Consider the following 17942-nt stretch of genomic DNA (forward strand, 5'->3'; position numbering starts at 1 on the left):
GACAGTGTAGAGACCAAGTTGAAGACAAAGAGCAGAACTATGACCCTCTTTACAGTCCAATGAAAGCATTCAATAAAGATGTAAATAAGCAGTTAGAGGGAGAGGTACTTGAAATAGGAAACTTTATGGAAGAAAGGGGAAAAGACATTCTTAAAAAAGGTGTAATAATATAAAATATTTTAGAAAGCTCAAGGAAGATGAACAAAGTCTCTTGGTTTTGTTTTTTATTCTTTATTTTTTAAATATGGGTGAAAAGATATATTTAGAATTAGCCATCTGGACTCAGTTTAGATGATCCCAATTTTGTTGGCAATATTCAAGGCACCATAGTCAGGAGCCAGTGGAACATATGCCTTCTTCTTTCCTTTAGGCCTGATGAGAGTGTTGACCTTGGCCACGTCAGTGTCACAGAGCTTCTTCACAGCCTGTTTGATCTGGTGCTTGTTGACCTTGACATCCACAATGAACACAAGTGTGTGTTATCTTCTATCTTCTTTATGGCTGACTCAGTGGTCAGGGTGACCTTGATGATGGCGTAATGGTCAAGCTTGTTTCTCCTGGGTGTGCTCATCTATGGGTATTTGGGCTGCTTTTTGAGCTGCAGTGTCTTAGGCTGTTGGAAGTTGGATGACATTCCTCTCTTCTCTTTTACTGTGGCTGTGGATGTCTTTCATCACCGCCTTCCTTGCCTTCAAAGCCTTTGGCTTTAGGAGGGTAAAGTGCAGGGACTTCCGTCTTTGCTTTCGGCACCACCTTCATGAAAAGCCAAAGGCTCTTGGTTTTCGTGGTAAGGAAGTCACTAGTGACCTTCTACAGAAGAGTTTCGTTCGGTGGCGGGGGGAAGAAGAATTAGGGAATAGGGTAAAAGGCAGCCATATGAGAGTCTTAAAAACTTCTTGGCATTACATGGGGCCAAAGTATCACTCCAGGCATTGGTTATTTACTGATTGGAAAAAAAGTGTATCATAACTTAACAGTGGGAAGATCTGGCTGTTGCCTCCTTAACTCAGTAATTAACGTTAGCATCACTAAAAGTGAGACAGTTAGAAGTGATGTGCATAAAATGTGATGCAATATAAAGCACACAGCACCAACTACGAATATTCCCAACAAAAATATTTAACTTGAAATCAGCCTTTATATCTCATCTCCATTTTACAGAAAATACAGGGGTAGATGAACCTCTAATGACACCAAAAAATAAACAATCACACAAATCCAGAAAGTGGGACATTAAATAGGGACAATGGGCCCAGTCTCTTCAACAACTCAATGACATAAAAAGAGGGTAGGAAGCACTGTTGAAATCAAAAGAGAATTAAGCCATCCTAAGCAATGCATGGTCTTTAATTGAATTTTATGTGATAAAGACAGCTGTAAAACACATTTTTTGAGATCACTGGGAAAATTTAAATATGATGTGTTATATAAAATGAAGGCTTTATTATTAGTTTTGCTAATTGTGATGATGATATTTTTAAGAGATGCATTCTAAAGTTTTTAGGGGTAAAATGTCAAGATGTCTATCATTTGATTTAATATTTCAGGAGAGGAAAGATGAAGTGAATATGGTCAATTGTTAAATCTGGGTGTAAGAATATAGGTATCTATTATGGTATTCTACTTTTCTGTATGTTTGAAAATTAAAATAAACTTAGTGGTAAAAAGAAAGTGATGAAGTAGTAGCTTGAGGCAATAACTGAGTCCAGGTTGCTTTTACTGTGGACATGTTTGCAAGCTAAAGGGAAGGAGGCAATACAGAGAGAGAAAGAGGAACAGATGGAGCAAAGCCAAAGAAGAAATGGGATAGGATGGAATATAAGGACACGTGAAGAGTTTAGACCCAGAAAGGAAGATCAACACCTATTCCTCGGAGACAAGAGGAAGAAAAAAATAATGAGTGAAGAGATGAGAACATTCTCAAGCGGAGATAGCCAAAGTGGGGAATGGCCTTCCACTGGAGGAAAGCTAAAGGTAGACTAAGAATAGGGAAGGTAGATTTGGGAACCTGAGGAGAATGAGAAAGTTCTGGATATGCTGCTGGGTAAATTCTGTAGGGATGCACTTCTGAAGAGAGGTGTTACCCAGATGAAGTTAGATAGCATCTATTTATAGGGCACCCAGTCAGCATGATTTTATAATTTCCTTCAGGCATGCTCATCAACCTGGAAATGGAAGAAAAACCAGAGAATGCTAGATCTTTCCTAAAGTGGAAGAAGGGAAGGTGACAATCCCACAAATCAAATAGGTGAGTGTAGGTGTTCCTAGGTTTTTAATATGCCCGTACATAACTAGCCGCTCATAGGAAACACCGTGTGTGGGGCTTTGAGTCCCCACAAAGACAGGAAGGATATTAATAGACTAGCACAAGAAGGGATGAAAAGGCTAGGAAGTCATGTCTGCTGTGAGTGAAGTTGTGGGACAAGTAGAGGGAATGACAAGTAGTAGTCATGACAGAGAGCAGAGAGGGTGAACGTTTGAAAAACAAAATTCCAAGTGGTGTTGAGGTCCCAGGTATGGCCATACCAATTCATGACTTGTAGAAACTAGTCAGCCAAGGGACTTCCCTGGTGGTCCAGTGGTTAAGAATCTGTCTTGCACTGCAGAGGACGCTGGTTTGATCTTTGGTCAGGGAACTAAGATCCCACGTGCCGCGGGGCAACTGCACACCACAACTACTGAGCTCATTTACTCTGGACCCCACGCGCCACAACTAGAAAGAAGCTTGTGCGCTGCAACAAAGAGCCTGCACGCCACAACAGAAAGATCCCACGTGCTGCAACTAACACCCAATGCAGCCAAAATAAATAAATAAATATTAAAAAAAAAGAAACTAGTCAGCCAAGTTATTAGAGGAAAATGCACTTGGATGTAGTTGGCAGCCTCTAAGATCGCCCCCAAACATCCTCCTGCTACTTGCACCCTTGTGTAATCCCTCCCCTTGAGCGTAGATTGGATTTAGTGACTACGTCTAACAAATAAAATAAGGCAAAAATAATGGACTGAGATTACAGAAAGACTCTGGCTTCCATCTTGCCTCCCCTTTCTTACTTTTTCACTTGTTCGCTCTATGAAGCCATATTGTGAGCTGCCCAGTGGAGAGACCAACCAGGCAAGTAACAGCCCGTGAAGACACGAGGCCCACCATAAGTCACACGAGTGAGCTTGGAGCGGCTCCTCCCCAGCCCAGCCTTAGATGACTACAGCACCAGCTGACACCTCGACTGCAGCCTTATGAGAGACCCTGAGCTACAAGATCCAGATAAGTTTTACCCAGATTCCTGATGCACAGAAACTGTGAGATAGTAAATGTCTGTTATTTTAAGCCAGTAAGTTGGGATGATTTTATATGCAGTCATAGATAACTAATACAGTGGGTATTGATATCTTGAGGATAACAGGAGACAAGATAGAAAGGAAAACCATGAGCCACGAGCAGCGGTCGTCAGAAAGATGTAAAGCAGAGCTTCTCCAACTCTAATGTGTACACAAATCACTTGAGAGTCTTGTTAGAATTCCGATTCTGATTCAGTAGTTCTGGCACCTGAGGGTCTATAGTTCTAACAGGTTCACAGGTGATGTTAATGCTGTTAGTCCTTTGAGAAGTAGGGATCTAAAGGATCAGCAGAGATACTGATTTTCTGATAGCAGTATGGGTAAAAGGTGAGTCAGGAGAGTCCAAATCAATATGCTTGTGGAGGGGGTCAAATTGTTCAATAAAACAAGGAAGCAGGCTAAAGCATACATGAGCCAGGGCCTAAGATGAGGCCAGAGAATAACAGAAGGATCAAATGAGTAGATCAGTCTGTGAGAAAACGTAAAGCATTAAGTATTGCATAAGGCTGGCTTTTATGGGTTCCCCATGGTATAATGTTTGGATAGGTCTCTCCCCATTAGGGAATAGGATTCATTCTTCTCTCTCTCTCTCTCTCTCTCTCTCTCTCTCTCTCACACACACACACACACACACACACACACACACACAGATATACAATTGCTCTTAATATCTATCTACATCCATTTAATAAAACCTGATATAGAAGGTCATTAGGGTAGATGGAGAAAGAACTTCATTCATTCACTCATTCCTTCATTCATTTAGCAACTCTGCACTGAGTACTTATGTGCTAGGCATTGAGGAAGCAAAAGTGGATGGAGACCCTGTCCCTGTCCCAACTATCTAAACAGCAGGTGAGACAGGTATCTCAAGAACTACTAGAATACAAGTGATTGGTGCTGTAATAGGTATAAAAGTTATGCTAAGCTGGCTGGGTGAGTAATTAATTTTTCCCAAGGGCCCAGGGGTAGAAGAAGTTTCACAGAATAGGTAAGGTGTGAACTGGACCTTTAGAGGAATAGACACTGTTAAAGGGAATCCGGGAATTCTAGGCAGATCAATTTATAAACAAATCTCTCAGAGACCCCCTTCCTCATACCAATAATTTACACAGCAACAGACTTCTAGTCTTTGTTTGGTTTCCTTTGTGGGAAGAGAACTCACAAACTGGTCAACGTAAATATCACCCCACTTGGCCTCTACATTTCTCATTGTAAATGATTAAACTGATTTTCTGATACAAATCAGATTCACATGAATTTGGGATGCATGAGCCAGTTTTTCCTAGGTCCTGACCAATCCAGGGTAAGCCAAGATTGAGGATCCAGATTTACAAAGACAGAAAACCCAGAGAATCTAGAAGGGCAACATCTTTGACCATCAACCCACTCTTCATCTGTACACAGTGAAACGATAAACCTAAAGAAGATTCAATTAGTGATAATATTGTTTAATGAAAGATACAAACAGCACATACTGTAAGATTTAGGGTCAGGGGAAGAGTCCTGAAAGAGAACTAGGAAGAGACCTAATGAACACATTCGAATAGATACTAAAGTTTGGGTACTTCAGCCATGTGGGTGTACTAATAGTGGGCCTTCAGCACCATGCTTCTATGCCTTTGATGGTGACAAATACCAATAAAGAGAAGAGAACTTGGTGAAATGTTCCTGGACCCTCTTTGTACATAAGGTCAGTTTCACATCACACACTAATGTTCTGCTTGATCAAGTCTGACCAGTTCCTCTCAGTTAATAGGGCAGTTCTTTTCCTGCTCTGTGACTTCTCAGTGGTTTTGAGCTGCTGCTCAGCAGTCCCTCATGTGACCACGGGCCAAGGGTGTAATGTGCATCTACGAGCACACTAAGTACAGCCATAGGCTGTGGGCTGCCTGCCCCATCCCCAACCTGACTTGAATTGATGCAAACACTGACATCCCAACATTAAAAAATCTGTCACCGTGTCCTTAGCCCAACGTGCTGTACTGGGGTCTTAAGTTTTTAAGTTTCGCTTCTAGTTTTCTCTTCATTGTATAAAATCCCATGTGAGTGCCCCCAGAAGAAAATTCCAAGGGCATTATTTTCCCTGTTTAAATTTTTATGTCACACTTAAACAGAAAATCTGATTCACATACAATACCAAACATTTTATTACTTTTTATTACTATCTAGTCTTTGTCAGTGTGTACATGTGTATTTTTACAGAGTTGAAAGCAGGGTGTTCATTATCCTGTTTGTTAAGTTTATTTCACATTTCCCACCTTTAGACACACGCTCATGCCTCAACACAGACCAGATTCTTATCGTTTAAAGTAGGTACAGAGTATTCCAGTGTATTGATAGAGCAGGTCTTGCTTAGCCCTGCCCTTTATTGTTGGGTTTGGTTTGTTTCCAGTTTTTTAATATTGTGAATAAAGCTACTACATACATCCTTGTACAAGTTGCCCTTTTCTTCCTTTTAGGTTATTAACTTATAACACATTTCCCCAAGGAAGGATTAATGAGCCAATGGGTGGACAGTGAGGAATCACTGAAGGATTATAAGCAGGGAAAGGGTATGATCAGATTTTCATCTTTACAATATCTGTCCAGTGAGGGTAATACCTACCACAGGGTTACTGTGAGCATTAAGATAAGGACAAGAAGGGCTTCCCTGGTGGCGCAGTGGTTGAGAGTCCGCCTGCCGATGCAGGGGACACGGGTTCGTGCCCCCGTCTGGGAAGATCCCACATGCCGCGGAGTGGCTGGGTCCGTGAGCCATGGCCGCTGAGCCTGCGCGTCCGGAGCCTGTGCTCCGCAACGGGAGAGGCCACAACAGTGAGAGGCCCACGTACCGCAAAAAAAAAAAAAAAAAAAAAGATAAGGACAAGAAGGTGAAAGACCAGTAAAGAAACTCTGCAGATACAGATTATTATACTCAGAATTTGGGCAGCAAGTCTATCTACCAAAGTCTAATCATAGTTAATTGAAGATTATTGATTAATTTAATCCCACACTTACAGTGTTTTTCTTGGGTTCTTATTTTATGCTAAGGATAATGCCGTGCCATGAGAAGCAGTGAATCCCAACAAATAAATATTCAAAATAGACCCATTCTTTATCCTGTGGGCAAATACCTGCTTTAGGAACCCAGGCCTACCTCAAAAGCATGGAGGTGGCCCACTCTGAAGCATGACAACTTCTGTGACCTGACAAAGAGAAAGGAGACATTATCTAGTCTAGACACCGGCTTAAGGGACAGCGCCTCACAGTTCTCTTCTCTCTTTTCATTTTATCCATTGTAATCCTCTTATTATATTTAAGTCCTGTTTTTGTGTCTCTCTCTTTTCTTAAATGCTCAAAATTTCCTGGCTTCACCATCTCTGGGCTCTATTTTCTCATCTGGAAAATAAGGAGGTGAACTTGAAGGATGTCGTCTGGCATTTGGAGCTCTTGACCTCAGGGGTTCTATGGTTCTGTCCACTCTCTCTAGATGGCAAGGCCCAGTGTCTTGTTGCTGCAATTTCCCCACACCATGAACCACTGGCTCTTTAAGAAAATCTTTGTCAGACTGTGGCATCCAGATCACCTTAAAGCAGGCTAAAAATGCAGATTCCTGGGCTCCAGGCCTGCAGAATCAGAATCTTAGGGGTAAAGCCTGGGGAAGCTGCTTTTATTTTATAAAACACAAACATGTATTCAATACAAATGGTCGCTGCCTTAGAGGAACACCTCCCCTGCAACTCCCTTCACCTTCTAGTCATTACCTCTTATTTTTCAAGGTTCTGCCCTCTAGAACAGGTCAAAACAGTCACATCAGAATCATATCAAAGACAACAGGTTCAAATGATGGGATTGGCAGGCATTAGATGCATAAAGAAGGCCTTTTCAATCCCACTGATTCTCAGTCCTACCTCATCTGCAATTACCTACCCTACTACCATTAAGGTTGACACTAAATGTGACATTTCGAGACTGTCATGGATTGAATTGTGTCCCCCTCAACCCTAAATTTATATGTTGAAGCCCTAACCCCCAGTACCTCAAAATATTTATACGAACTTATTTAAAAACAAGGTCTTTACAGATGTGATTGGTTAAGAGGAGGTTGTACTGGAGTAGGGTGGGCCTCCAACACTATATGACTGGTGTCTTTATAAGAAGGGGAAATTTAGACCCAAACAGACAAAACACACAGAGAAAACACTATGTGAACATGAAGGCAGAGATCAGGGTGATGCATCTACAAGTCAGGGAAAGCCAAAGATTGCCACCAGATGCTAGGAGAGAAGCACGGAACAGATTCTGTCTCCCTGCCAACATCTTAATCTAACTCTTATCGCTTCCAGAACTATAAGACAATAGAGTTTTGTTAAGTCACTCAGTTTGTGGTACTTTATCATGGCAGCTCTAGCAAATGAATACCCAGACCTTGGTTACGTTCCTGGCTTAGTCACAGCAACTAGGCTATCACTTCAGCTACTCTGGGCTGGGCTGTGCCATCTCAACAGAAAGACAGAAAATAGGCTGTGTTCATTAGAAGATGAGTGTTGAATGAGATCTGTGTGAAAGCACCTGTGAAGTATTGACTGTTAGCGATGTTATTATTTACCAAGTGGCCAACTGGGAACTGCTTTGGGAAAATCATAAAGGAATTCCTTGGCAACCAAGACTTATTATTCACTGTGTATAAAGATAGGCACCAGAGGGTAGGTGCCTTCAATTATCCAAAATGTGCTGTTAGCATAGATGAACTCCCTCTGCGCTTGTCCAAACGCAATCCCTCTACACTTGTACGTACCAGACTGCATCCCCTCTCACCTAGTCAAGGACATCAATCTAGCATTTTCCCCTTTCTCTTTAACATCTTCAATTTTCTCCTCCCGTCAACATATAAACATGCTATTATTTCTCTCAGCTTAAAAAAAAACCCTTCTTTAACCCTCCTTCCTCTGTGAACTACCCCTCATATCCTTCCTCCCCTTTGCAGCAAAACTTCATGAAGGAGTTGCTATAACCCCTGTTTCCAGTTCCTTTCTTACGATTTTTAATTTTTAGGAAACTTTATTTTAGACATTCAGAAGTGTGCAGAAAGTCCTAAGTGCTCAGTTAATTTTCGCCAAGTGAACAATCCTGGTAACCAGCACCCAGATCAAGAATTAGAAGATCATCAGCACACTTGAAACTCACCACCTGACCCCTCCCAGTCAGTAATCCCAAGGTAACCAGCCTGCTTATTTCTAGCACCGTTGATTAGTTTTCCTGTTCTTGAACTTCAGACAAATAGAATCATGCGGTGCATACTGCCTTGTATCTGGCTTCTTTCCCTGAACATTGTATTTTGGAAATTAGTCCATGTTGTTATGAATAGCAATAATCCACTCACTCTGATTGCTCTAGTCCAGAGATGGGCAAACTTTTTCTATAAGGAACCAGATGATAAATATTTGAGGCTTGTGGCCATAGGACGTTAGCACAACTACTCAACTCTGCTGCTGTAGCCCACTAAAGCAGCCACGGATATTATGTAAACAAATGGTTGTGTCTATGTCCCAGTGCAACTTGTTGAAAATAGGACCTGTGCTGGATTTGACTCTCAGGCTGTAGCTCGCTGACCCCTGCTTATTCTATAGTATTCCCTTGAATGAATATGCTATAATTTATCTACCCATTCGAATATTGATGGGTATTTGTGGTATTTCTAAGTTTTGGTTATCCTATTTCATACTTCCTCTCTTCTTGTGCTTTTAAGTTAACTTTATTGAGGTATAATTTATACATAATAAAATGCACCCATTCATTCATATACATACATATATATATATATATATATATATATATGTATATATATATATATATATATATTCCAATCTGGATTTTCCCCATCACTCCAGTAAAACATTTGTTAACAAAATCACCAATGATCTCCATGTTGGTAAATCCAATGATCATTCTCAGTCCTCATCTTACTTGGCTTTTCAACAGCATTTGACATAGTTGATATCCACCTCCTCCAGGACATACTTTCTTCACCTGGTTTCCAGAATTTAGCATTTAGGTGGCCCTCCTACCTCTGGTTATTCCATCTTGGTCTCCTTTTTCAAATCCTCTTTTTCTCACAATCCCTTAATGTTGGAGTATTAAGCTTGAAGTCATACTACCTGGACCTCTTCTCTATACATACTCACTTCCTTCGTGGTCACAATCAGCCTTTGGCTTTAAATATCATCTGTATGCCAACAACTCCACATTTACCTCCATTTATCTCCAGACCAGACTTTTTCTCCGACCTCCAGACTTGTATATCCAACAACTTGCCCCACATGCAGTCTTCTCCATCTTGATGGTTATAGTCATCTGACTCATCTTTTTCTTTCTTTCTTTCTTACACACCACATCCAATCCACAGCAACTCCAATTGGCCCTACCCTCAAATTCTACCCAAAATCTGAGTACTTCTCACCACCTCCACTGTTACAATCTGGTCTGTGCCAGCATTCTCCCTCTTCTTGATAACTGAAATTGCATTCTCTCTGGTTTTCTCATTTCCACTCTTGCAATCAACTTGCAACACAGCAGTCAAAGTGGTCTGGTTATAACATAAGAGAGAACTTGTCAATCCTTTGTTCAAAGCTCTTCTAACGGAATCCCATCTCATTCAGAGTAAAAGTCCTACAGTGTAAAAGTAGAAGCCCCAACAGTGGCCTACGAGCCAGCACATGATCAGGTCCTTGCTACCTCTCCTGATCTTCCATGGTCCCCCACCCCCGCCATCCTTCGCCCACTGCTCTAGCCACCCTAGCTTCCTACTATTCCTCAAACATACCAGGCACACTCCCGCCTTGCTGTTTCCTTTGCCTGGTGTGCCCTTTCCCCAGATGTCCACTTGGCTGATCCTTTCACTTCCTTCAAGTCTTTGCTCAAATGTTACCTTCTCAATAACATCTACCTTGACTATTCTACTTAAAATTGCAACCATCCCCAAACATTTTCAATCCCTCTTATTCTGCTCTACTTCTTTTTTTCCCCATAACACTGAAAACCTCCTCATATACACCATATAATTTACTTATTTATTATGTCCATTGCTAATCATCTATCTCCCCACACTAGAGTACAAGTCCCATGTGGGCATGAATCTCTGTTTTTCTCACTGATGTATTTCAATCTCCAAGAACAGGGCTTATCACACAGTAGGCACTCAATAAATATTTGCTGAATGAATGAATGAATGATTTAGAAAATGGGTATTTCTATTTCTCTTTAAAAAACATTAGTCTTATTTTTTTCGTGCAAATCCTCATCCTGGATTGGAATCTAAAGGACTCATCTGTCAAGTTCCCAGTGAGTGGTTTGGCAATTATATCAACTACAAGCAGGTCCTCTTAGGTCGATAGACACCTGAGGCTATTTATTTTATTGGTGAAAGCTTGGTGTGAGAGCATTTTGGTCCAGTTCACGAAAGCAGCAGTGTTCTAACCAGCAGCTCCAATAAATCTTACACATTCTCGAGCCCATAATTCCTGGCCTCTTGCCTCTCTACACATCCATTCATCCAACTAAGAAGAACCTCTTGTTGGAGCACACAGGGGCACTTGATTAGTATGAGCTATGGGAAGGAGTACAATCTTCTCTCCTTTCTGTCCTGGGGACAAGACTTCAGACAACCAACTCTTTGCTCAGGACACACGGACTCTGATGAGAAAGACTTTACATCTCTTTCCACATATACCAGATGGTTTGCCCACTGTCCAGAGACAGATCAAGTTAACACACAGAGCCACTGATATAATCTTATTCCAAGGCAAGCTGTGTTTACTTCTGGGACTGGCAGTTACTACATGGCCATCAAAGGCTATAGAAATTAGTAGGCTGAGAGATGGTTCATTCAAAATAGCATGTTTCCTATAATAATTTTCTGATTCCAATCTTCCTATCTATATCTCTTGCTCATCCACTACACTAGCAGTTTCTCATAGCTGGGACTATGGTTTATTAATTTGGCAGCAAAGTATAGTAGTTAAGGGCATGAACTCTGAAGCCAGATTGTGTGGGTCAAGTCCTCGCATTAACACTAGCTGTATGAGCCTGGGCAAGTTACTCAACCTCTTTGTGTCTTGATTTTCTGGAATGTTAAATGAGCATACTAATACTACCTGCTTCATGAAAGGTTGAAAGGATAAAATGAATTGATGTGTGTATATATATATATATATATATATATATATATATATATATATATATAAATCACTTAGTACAATACCAGGCACACAGGAAGTATGAATATATATATATATATATAGATAGGTAGATAGATAGATAGATAAATATGTAGTATAAATATATATTCATATATGTGTATATATGTATATGTACATATACATATATGTGTGTGTATATCCTCATTTTTGTAATTTAGAGGCACTTTGTGACTTGGCAAGGTGACAGAAATTATCCAAGATTGTCTTTCAGTGTGACCCCTGCATTGGAATCAGAATGAACCAGCTGTTTGGTGAAAAGATTCTAACAAAATGGTAAGGAGAAAAATCAATTTGACCCTGTGTATACACTCCCAGAATGCATTTTGGCTTCCAGCAGGGCTGGGCCAATCCCGTGAAATAAGCTCTCCAGCAGACATCCTGGAAGGGAGACCTCAGAGGACAAGGGATTTTGTGTGACATCACCAGGGTGTGAAGGAGGGGAAGTAGTGGCAAAGTTTGGGATAAGTTTTTCATTTGCTTCCTCCCCATCCCCCAAAATGCATATTAAATCTTTGTGATCATCATATTCATACTTGAGTACTATAAGCTTAGCCTATATTAGTTAGATCCTTTAAGGTTTGCTATTAAATAAATTGTGTCCCACCCCCATCCATATATTGAAGCCCTAAGCCCCCAGTGTGATTACACTTGGAGACAGGGCTTTTGGGAGGTAATTAAGGTTAAATGAGGTCATAGGTTGGGGTCCTAATCTGATAGGATTGTAGTCTAATAAGAAGAGGGAGAGGGCTTCCCTGGTGGCGCAGTGGTTAAGAATCCTCCTGCCAATGCAGGGGACACGGGTTCGAGCCCTGGCCCAGGAAGATCCCACATGCCACAGAGCAACTCGGCCCGTGCGCCACAACTACTGACCTTGCGCTCTACAGCCCACGAGCCATAACTACTGAGCCCGTGTGCCGCAACTACTGGATCCTGCACGCCTAGTGCCCGTGCTCCACGAGAGAAGCCACCGCAACAACAAAGAGTAGCCCCTGCTCGCCACAACTAGAGAAAGCCCGCACAGCAATGAAGACCCAATGCAGCCAAAAATAAATAAATTAAATAAATAAATTAAAGAAAGAAAGAAAGAAAGAAGAGGGAGAGAAATGTCTCTGTGCACCCAACAAGGGAAGTCCTTGTGCGGACACAGCAAGAAAGTGGTCATCTGCAAGCCAGGACAAGAGTTCTCATTACGCACTTAATTGTCCCACACCTTGGGCTTGGATTTCCCAGCCTCCAGAACTGTGAGAAATAAATTTTTGAAGTTTAAGTCACATAGTCTATAGTATTTTGTTGTGGCAGCCTGAGCAGACTAAGACAGGTTGAAGCAGAAAGCATGCCCAGATGAACTCTGATAGCGGGGGTTTATTGCTGGGATTCATGGAGCAGCATGAGGTGCCCTCTGCTAGCTGGGCAGCCATTCTTGGTCACAGAGCTTCCCAGACAGGGATGATCTATAGGCCCATGGAGAAATGAAACAAAGGCTCAGCATGGACTGGATTATTGCCTACTCTTTGTTTATTTAGTATTTACATTTCCTGGTTGACTCCATTTGTCACTGTCCAATACACAGTGTCCTTATTAGGCAGTCTGACACCAAGCTCTTTTTGGCCTCCTTCTGACTAGCCCATTCCCATGGGACTCTGGATCCAACCAAGTGTAGCTGGAGTAGTAGTGTTGGTTTCACATGGCAAGAAATAGAACAGCTTTATGCAGAACAGACCACAAGGGGCCTGTTTCTCAGAAGGGGGCTGTAGAGCTTCAAGGGTTTCTCCTTAGTGTAGAGTCTGGCCCTTTCTATAACAGAGCTTGAAAACAGCAATTTTGAGGTAAGCTGTACTATAATACTTGTAGGGTTTTCTAGGGCTGCTATAATGAAGCACCACAAACTGAGTGGCTTAAAACAACATAAATTTATTCTCTCACTATTCTGGAGACCAGAAGTCTGAAATCAAGGTGTCAGCAGGGCCATGCTCCCTCTGAAGGATCTAAGGAAGAATCCTACCTTGTCTCTTCAAACTTCTGTTGGCCTCAAGCATTCCTTAGCCTGTGGCAGCATAACTCTAATTTCTGCCTACCTTCATCCTCAAATGGACTTCTTCTCTGTGTGTATTTCTTGTGTCCTCTTATATTGTCATAAGAACATAAGTCATGGGATTAAAACCCACTGTAATCTAGTATAATAACCTCATCTTAACTAATTATATCTGCCAAGATCCTATCTCCAAATAGGAGATAAGGTCACATTCTGAAGTTCTGGGTAAATATGATTTTTATTGGAGAGGGGAACTATTCAATCCACTATATTGCTTTAGTTAAGATTCTTTAGTTGAAAATTACAGAAAAACACTTGAGCCATATTATGCAAAACAGCAACAACAAACAAACAAAGAAAACAACAAAGGATTTTATTTATAGGACACAGGAGTGTTTTATGGAAACAGTAAAGCAGTCAGGCCTCGGGAGGAAGAACCCAGACCTGTGCAGCTATCAGAAGTATTAACCTCTCTCTCTTCCTCTCATCTCAAACTCTTCCTATCTATCAGCTTCATTCTCTCTCTAGACCGGCTTTCTCTGCATCTCCATGCCCTCAGCAGGCAGCAGATGGCCAATCCATTGCTCCAGAGTTTACATTTCTGTTCAAATGATGAGTTCAAATTGGATAGTCTTGGTCCCAATTCTAAATTCTCAGAAGAGAGAACCTGATTGGTCCATCTAGGATTAGGTGGTCAGTCCTGGTCCAATGAATTGTGGGTAGGTGAGTGGAGTGATGTAGTAAATCCAGCTGGGGGCCTGGAGTCATACTAGTGGATGGGAAGGCAACCCTCAGAGAAAGATGAGTCATTGTGAGCTGGGTAGAAAGCACAAAATAGTCTACACTTATCTTGTATTTCATAGCATTTAACAGCATACAAAGTGTTTTCATGCACTCAAATCTGATTTGTGCAAATACATCTGGAATAGGCATAATTGGCATTCTGCCCATTTTACAAATGCAGAAACAGACGCAGAGAGATGAGACGACTAGCCCATAGAGATGGTCAGTGTCAGAGACCAGACACAACATTAAGCCTTCTGACTCTTGGCCTGACTCTTCCACCTCACCACACAACACAGAAATGTAACTGACTTTGTAGTTTTTACTGCAACCAAATGTCACTTATGCAAAGTTAATACCCAAGTTTACAAATGTGCTTTCAAAAACAAAAATTTAGGGCTTCCCTGGTGGCGCAGTGGTTGAGAGTTCGCCTGCTGATGCAGGGGACACGGGTTCGTGCCCCGTCTGGGAAGATCCCACATGCCGTGGAGTGGCTGGGCCTGTGAGCCATGGCCGCTGAGCCTGGGCGTCCGGAGCCTATGCTCCACAACGGGAGAGGACACAACAGTGAGAGGCCCGCGTACCGCAAAAAAAAAAAAAATTTAGTAGTCTGATGCTCACAGCCCTTCTACTCTTGTCCAGCTCATCCGAGGTTTTTCCCACCTCTCATTTTCCTTCTTCTTTCCCACCTCTCATTTTCCTTCTTCTTTCCCAATCCACAGTTTCTTCACAGTTCTAACGTCCTCCACATCATTATTCTCCTAGAAAGTTTTCACTAGGATTTAGTATACTAAAAGAAAAAGGGAAATCATTTTCCTTTTAACATTTAAACTCAAATCCCTCCTCCTTTGCATTTTAGGGTTCCCTTCTTACTGACTCTGGCATCCAATCAACTCACAGTGTTTGGGGAAATGGGGCTGTTTTGGGGATACACATTTGTAATCCTTTTATTCATCTTATATTTTCTCTGAGGCTTGTTTCCCACAGTCACCGGTTCAGGCTCCCTCTTCTCATTTGCTCACTCACTGGATTCCCTTGGCCTCTTCTCATTGGCCTCTTAGTGAATGATTTTGCCTACTGTTCAGTGAAATTCCATTAATTACCTTGGCCTTGTTTAATTCCCTTGAACTTTCTGTCTCTATTTTATATTCACCTTCTTTCCATTACCTCAGGGAAAAATCATTCCTCTTCTCCTTAGAGATAAAAGTTTTCTCTCCGAAAGCTTCCTAAAGCCATTAACCGCACATAATTTCTTCTTTCTAACCAAATTAAACATTTCTTTCCCAACAGCCTCCTTCTCTTTAGTTTTCATTTTTAGCTTCTCAGTTTCTTTCTAGGAAAAAGAAAGAAAAGATAAACCAACAACCCAAGACTTTGATAGGCCTTGCTGTCCCTTTCTGTCTTTGTAGTCCTAATTCTTCTTCTTTTTTAAAATATTTATTTATTTGGTTGTGCCAGGTCTTAGTTGCAGCAGGCAGGTTCCTTAGTTGTGGCATGCAAACTCTTAGTTGTGGCATGCATGTGGGATCTAGTTCCCTGATCAGGGATCAAACCCGGGCCGCCTGCATTGGTAGCATGGAGTCTTAGCCACTGCACCACCAGAGAAGTCCCTACTGAAGTCCTACTTCTGAAGTAATTGGTGTTTGCCCATTACCTTCATTTTGCCCTCCTAATTCCTTCCCTGTTTTCAGTCTTGTATCCCTCTCCACCGCTCTGTTGAAACTTCACTTTTTTTTTAATGTCCTCCATTTCTCTCCTCATTGATCATGTTTTCATTTAAATAGTCAAACATAGTTATAGTACTGCTTTAACATTCTTGTCTGCAAATTCTATGCATCTCTATCATTCCTGAGTCTGTTTCTTTTGAGTAATTTTTCTTCTGGTTATAGGTCACATATTCCTGCTTCTTGGCATTTTTAGTAATTTTTTACTGGACATTTTGCATTTTACATTGTTGAGTGTCTAGATTTTGTTGCCTTTCTTTAAAGACTGCTGTGTTTTGTTGTGACGGGCAGTAAAGGGTACTTGATCCATTGGGGGCTTGTTTTTAAGCCTTTTTAGGGCAGACATAAAGTAGCCTTTATTCTAGGACTAGTTAAGTAACACTACTAAAGCATGGCCTTTCTCGAGTCTCTATTGAATGTTCCTAGTGATCATTGAGGACACTCCTCTCTGGCTAGTCAGAACTTGAGCAATTCTGCCCTGTGTAACCCTCAGGGACTGTTCAGCTCACAACTCCCCAGCCTCTTTACCCAAACTGTGGAGTTTCACTGTATTCAGCAAAGACTCAAAATGAACCCATACAGATTTGTGGAACTCTCTTTCTAAGTAGCTTCCTCCTCCCTGCAACTCTGCCCTACAGCTTGCAGTAGCTTCAGGCGTCCTGAACTCTGATCTTTGTCTCCTCAATTCAGTACAATCATTGGGGTTTACACGGGACCCACTTCCCTGCTCCATGGCCAGGCGTGTGTCTCAGGGCAGAAAGCCAGGGCCATCTTAGGGCCGCCTTTTCTCAGGGATCACAGTTCCATACTACCTGTTGTCCAAAGTCTGAAAACAGTTGTTTCATATATTTTGTCCAGTTTTCTAGTTGTTCAAGTTTAATCCCAGTTGCAATGACTTTACTCTGGCTAGCAGCTGGGGCGTCTGAAACTGTTCTTTTAAAGAACACCAGTGACTGCTTTCTAAGTAATTCCAAAGGCTTTTCCTTATGCCTCTCGTTCTTGTTGCAATATTTGAGTCACTGTCTTCTTAAAATTCTCCTCCCGGGACTTCCCTGGTGGCACAGTGGTTAAGAATCCGCCTCCCAATTCAGGAGACATGGGTTTGAGCCCTGGTCCAGGAAGATCCCATATGCGCGAGCAACTAAGCCCGGGAGCCACAACTACTGAGCCCACGTGCCACAACTACTGACGCCCACATGCCTAGAGCCCGTGCTATGCAACAAGAGAAGCCACCACAATGAGAAGCCTGTGCACAACGAAGAGTAGCTCCTACTTGCCGCAACTAGAGAAAGTGCGTGCACAGTAACAAAGACCCAACACAGCCAAAATTTAATTAATTAACTAATTTATTTATTTATTTTAAAAAAAGAAGGGAATACAGTTCCAGAGCATCATGAGTGAGTAAAAAGGAAGTCAGTCAGGGATGGAGAAATAGTAAACGTAAAGTGGTGCATTAGGGAATTGGCTCTGGTTTCATGAGAAAACAGTGAGTTGCTTGGTCAAGCCCTAGGGAATCATGGTGCCCAGAGTGGTCCATCAAGGAGGAAGGGGAAAGGGAAAGAAGTGCTGGCTCCTGTCTTTCTTTGATGAAAATAGATCTCACAGACTTCAAAATGATTGCTGCAGCTCCAAACATTATATCTCCAAGAGCAACATCCAGAAGCAGAGGAAGGAAAGGGACAGTAGAAACTTTCTTCTCAAGCATTTCCTTCTTTTCAAAGAACTGCTTCCCAGAGGCTCCTTGTATACATCCTTTTATACCCTATTAACCTAAAGTGGGCTGCATGCCCCAACCCTAGATCAATCAGTGGATGAAGAGATTGAGAT

The 17942-nt window shown here is 41.7% G+C and overlaps 1 pseudogene across 1 annotated transcript; it reads right to left on the reverse strand.

The window, feature by feature from the left end:
• Positions 1-279: 279 nt before the first annotated feature.
• On the reverse strand, positions 280-759 carry LOC308625137 (large ribosomal subunit protein uL23-like; annotated as a pseudogene). The gene has a single exon. The product of its transcript is annotated as a large ribosomal subunit protein uL23-like (transcript).
• Positions 760-17942: the final 17183 nt, after the last annotated feature.

Source organism: Mesoplodon bidens (assembly GCF_964165515.1).
Source record: "Mesoplodon bidens genome assembly, chromosome: 11".
NCBI classification, from domain to species: Eukaryota; Metazoa; Chordata; class Mammalia; order Artiodactyla; family Ziphiidae; genus Mesoplodon; species Mesoplodon bidens.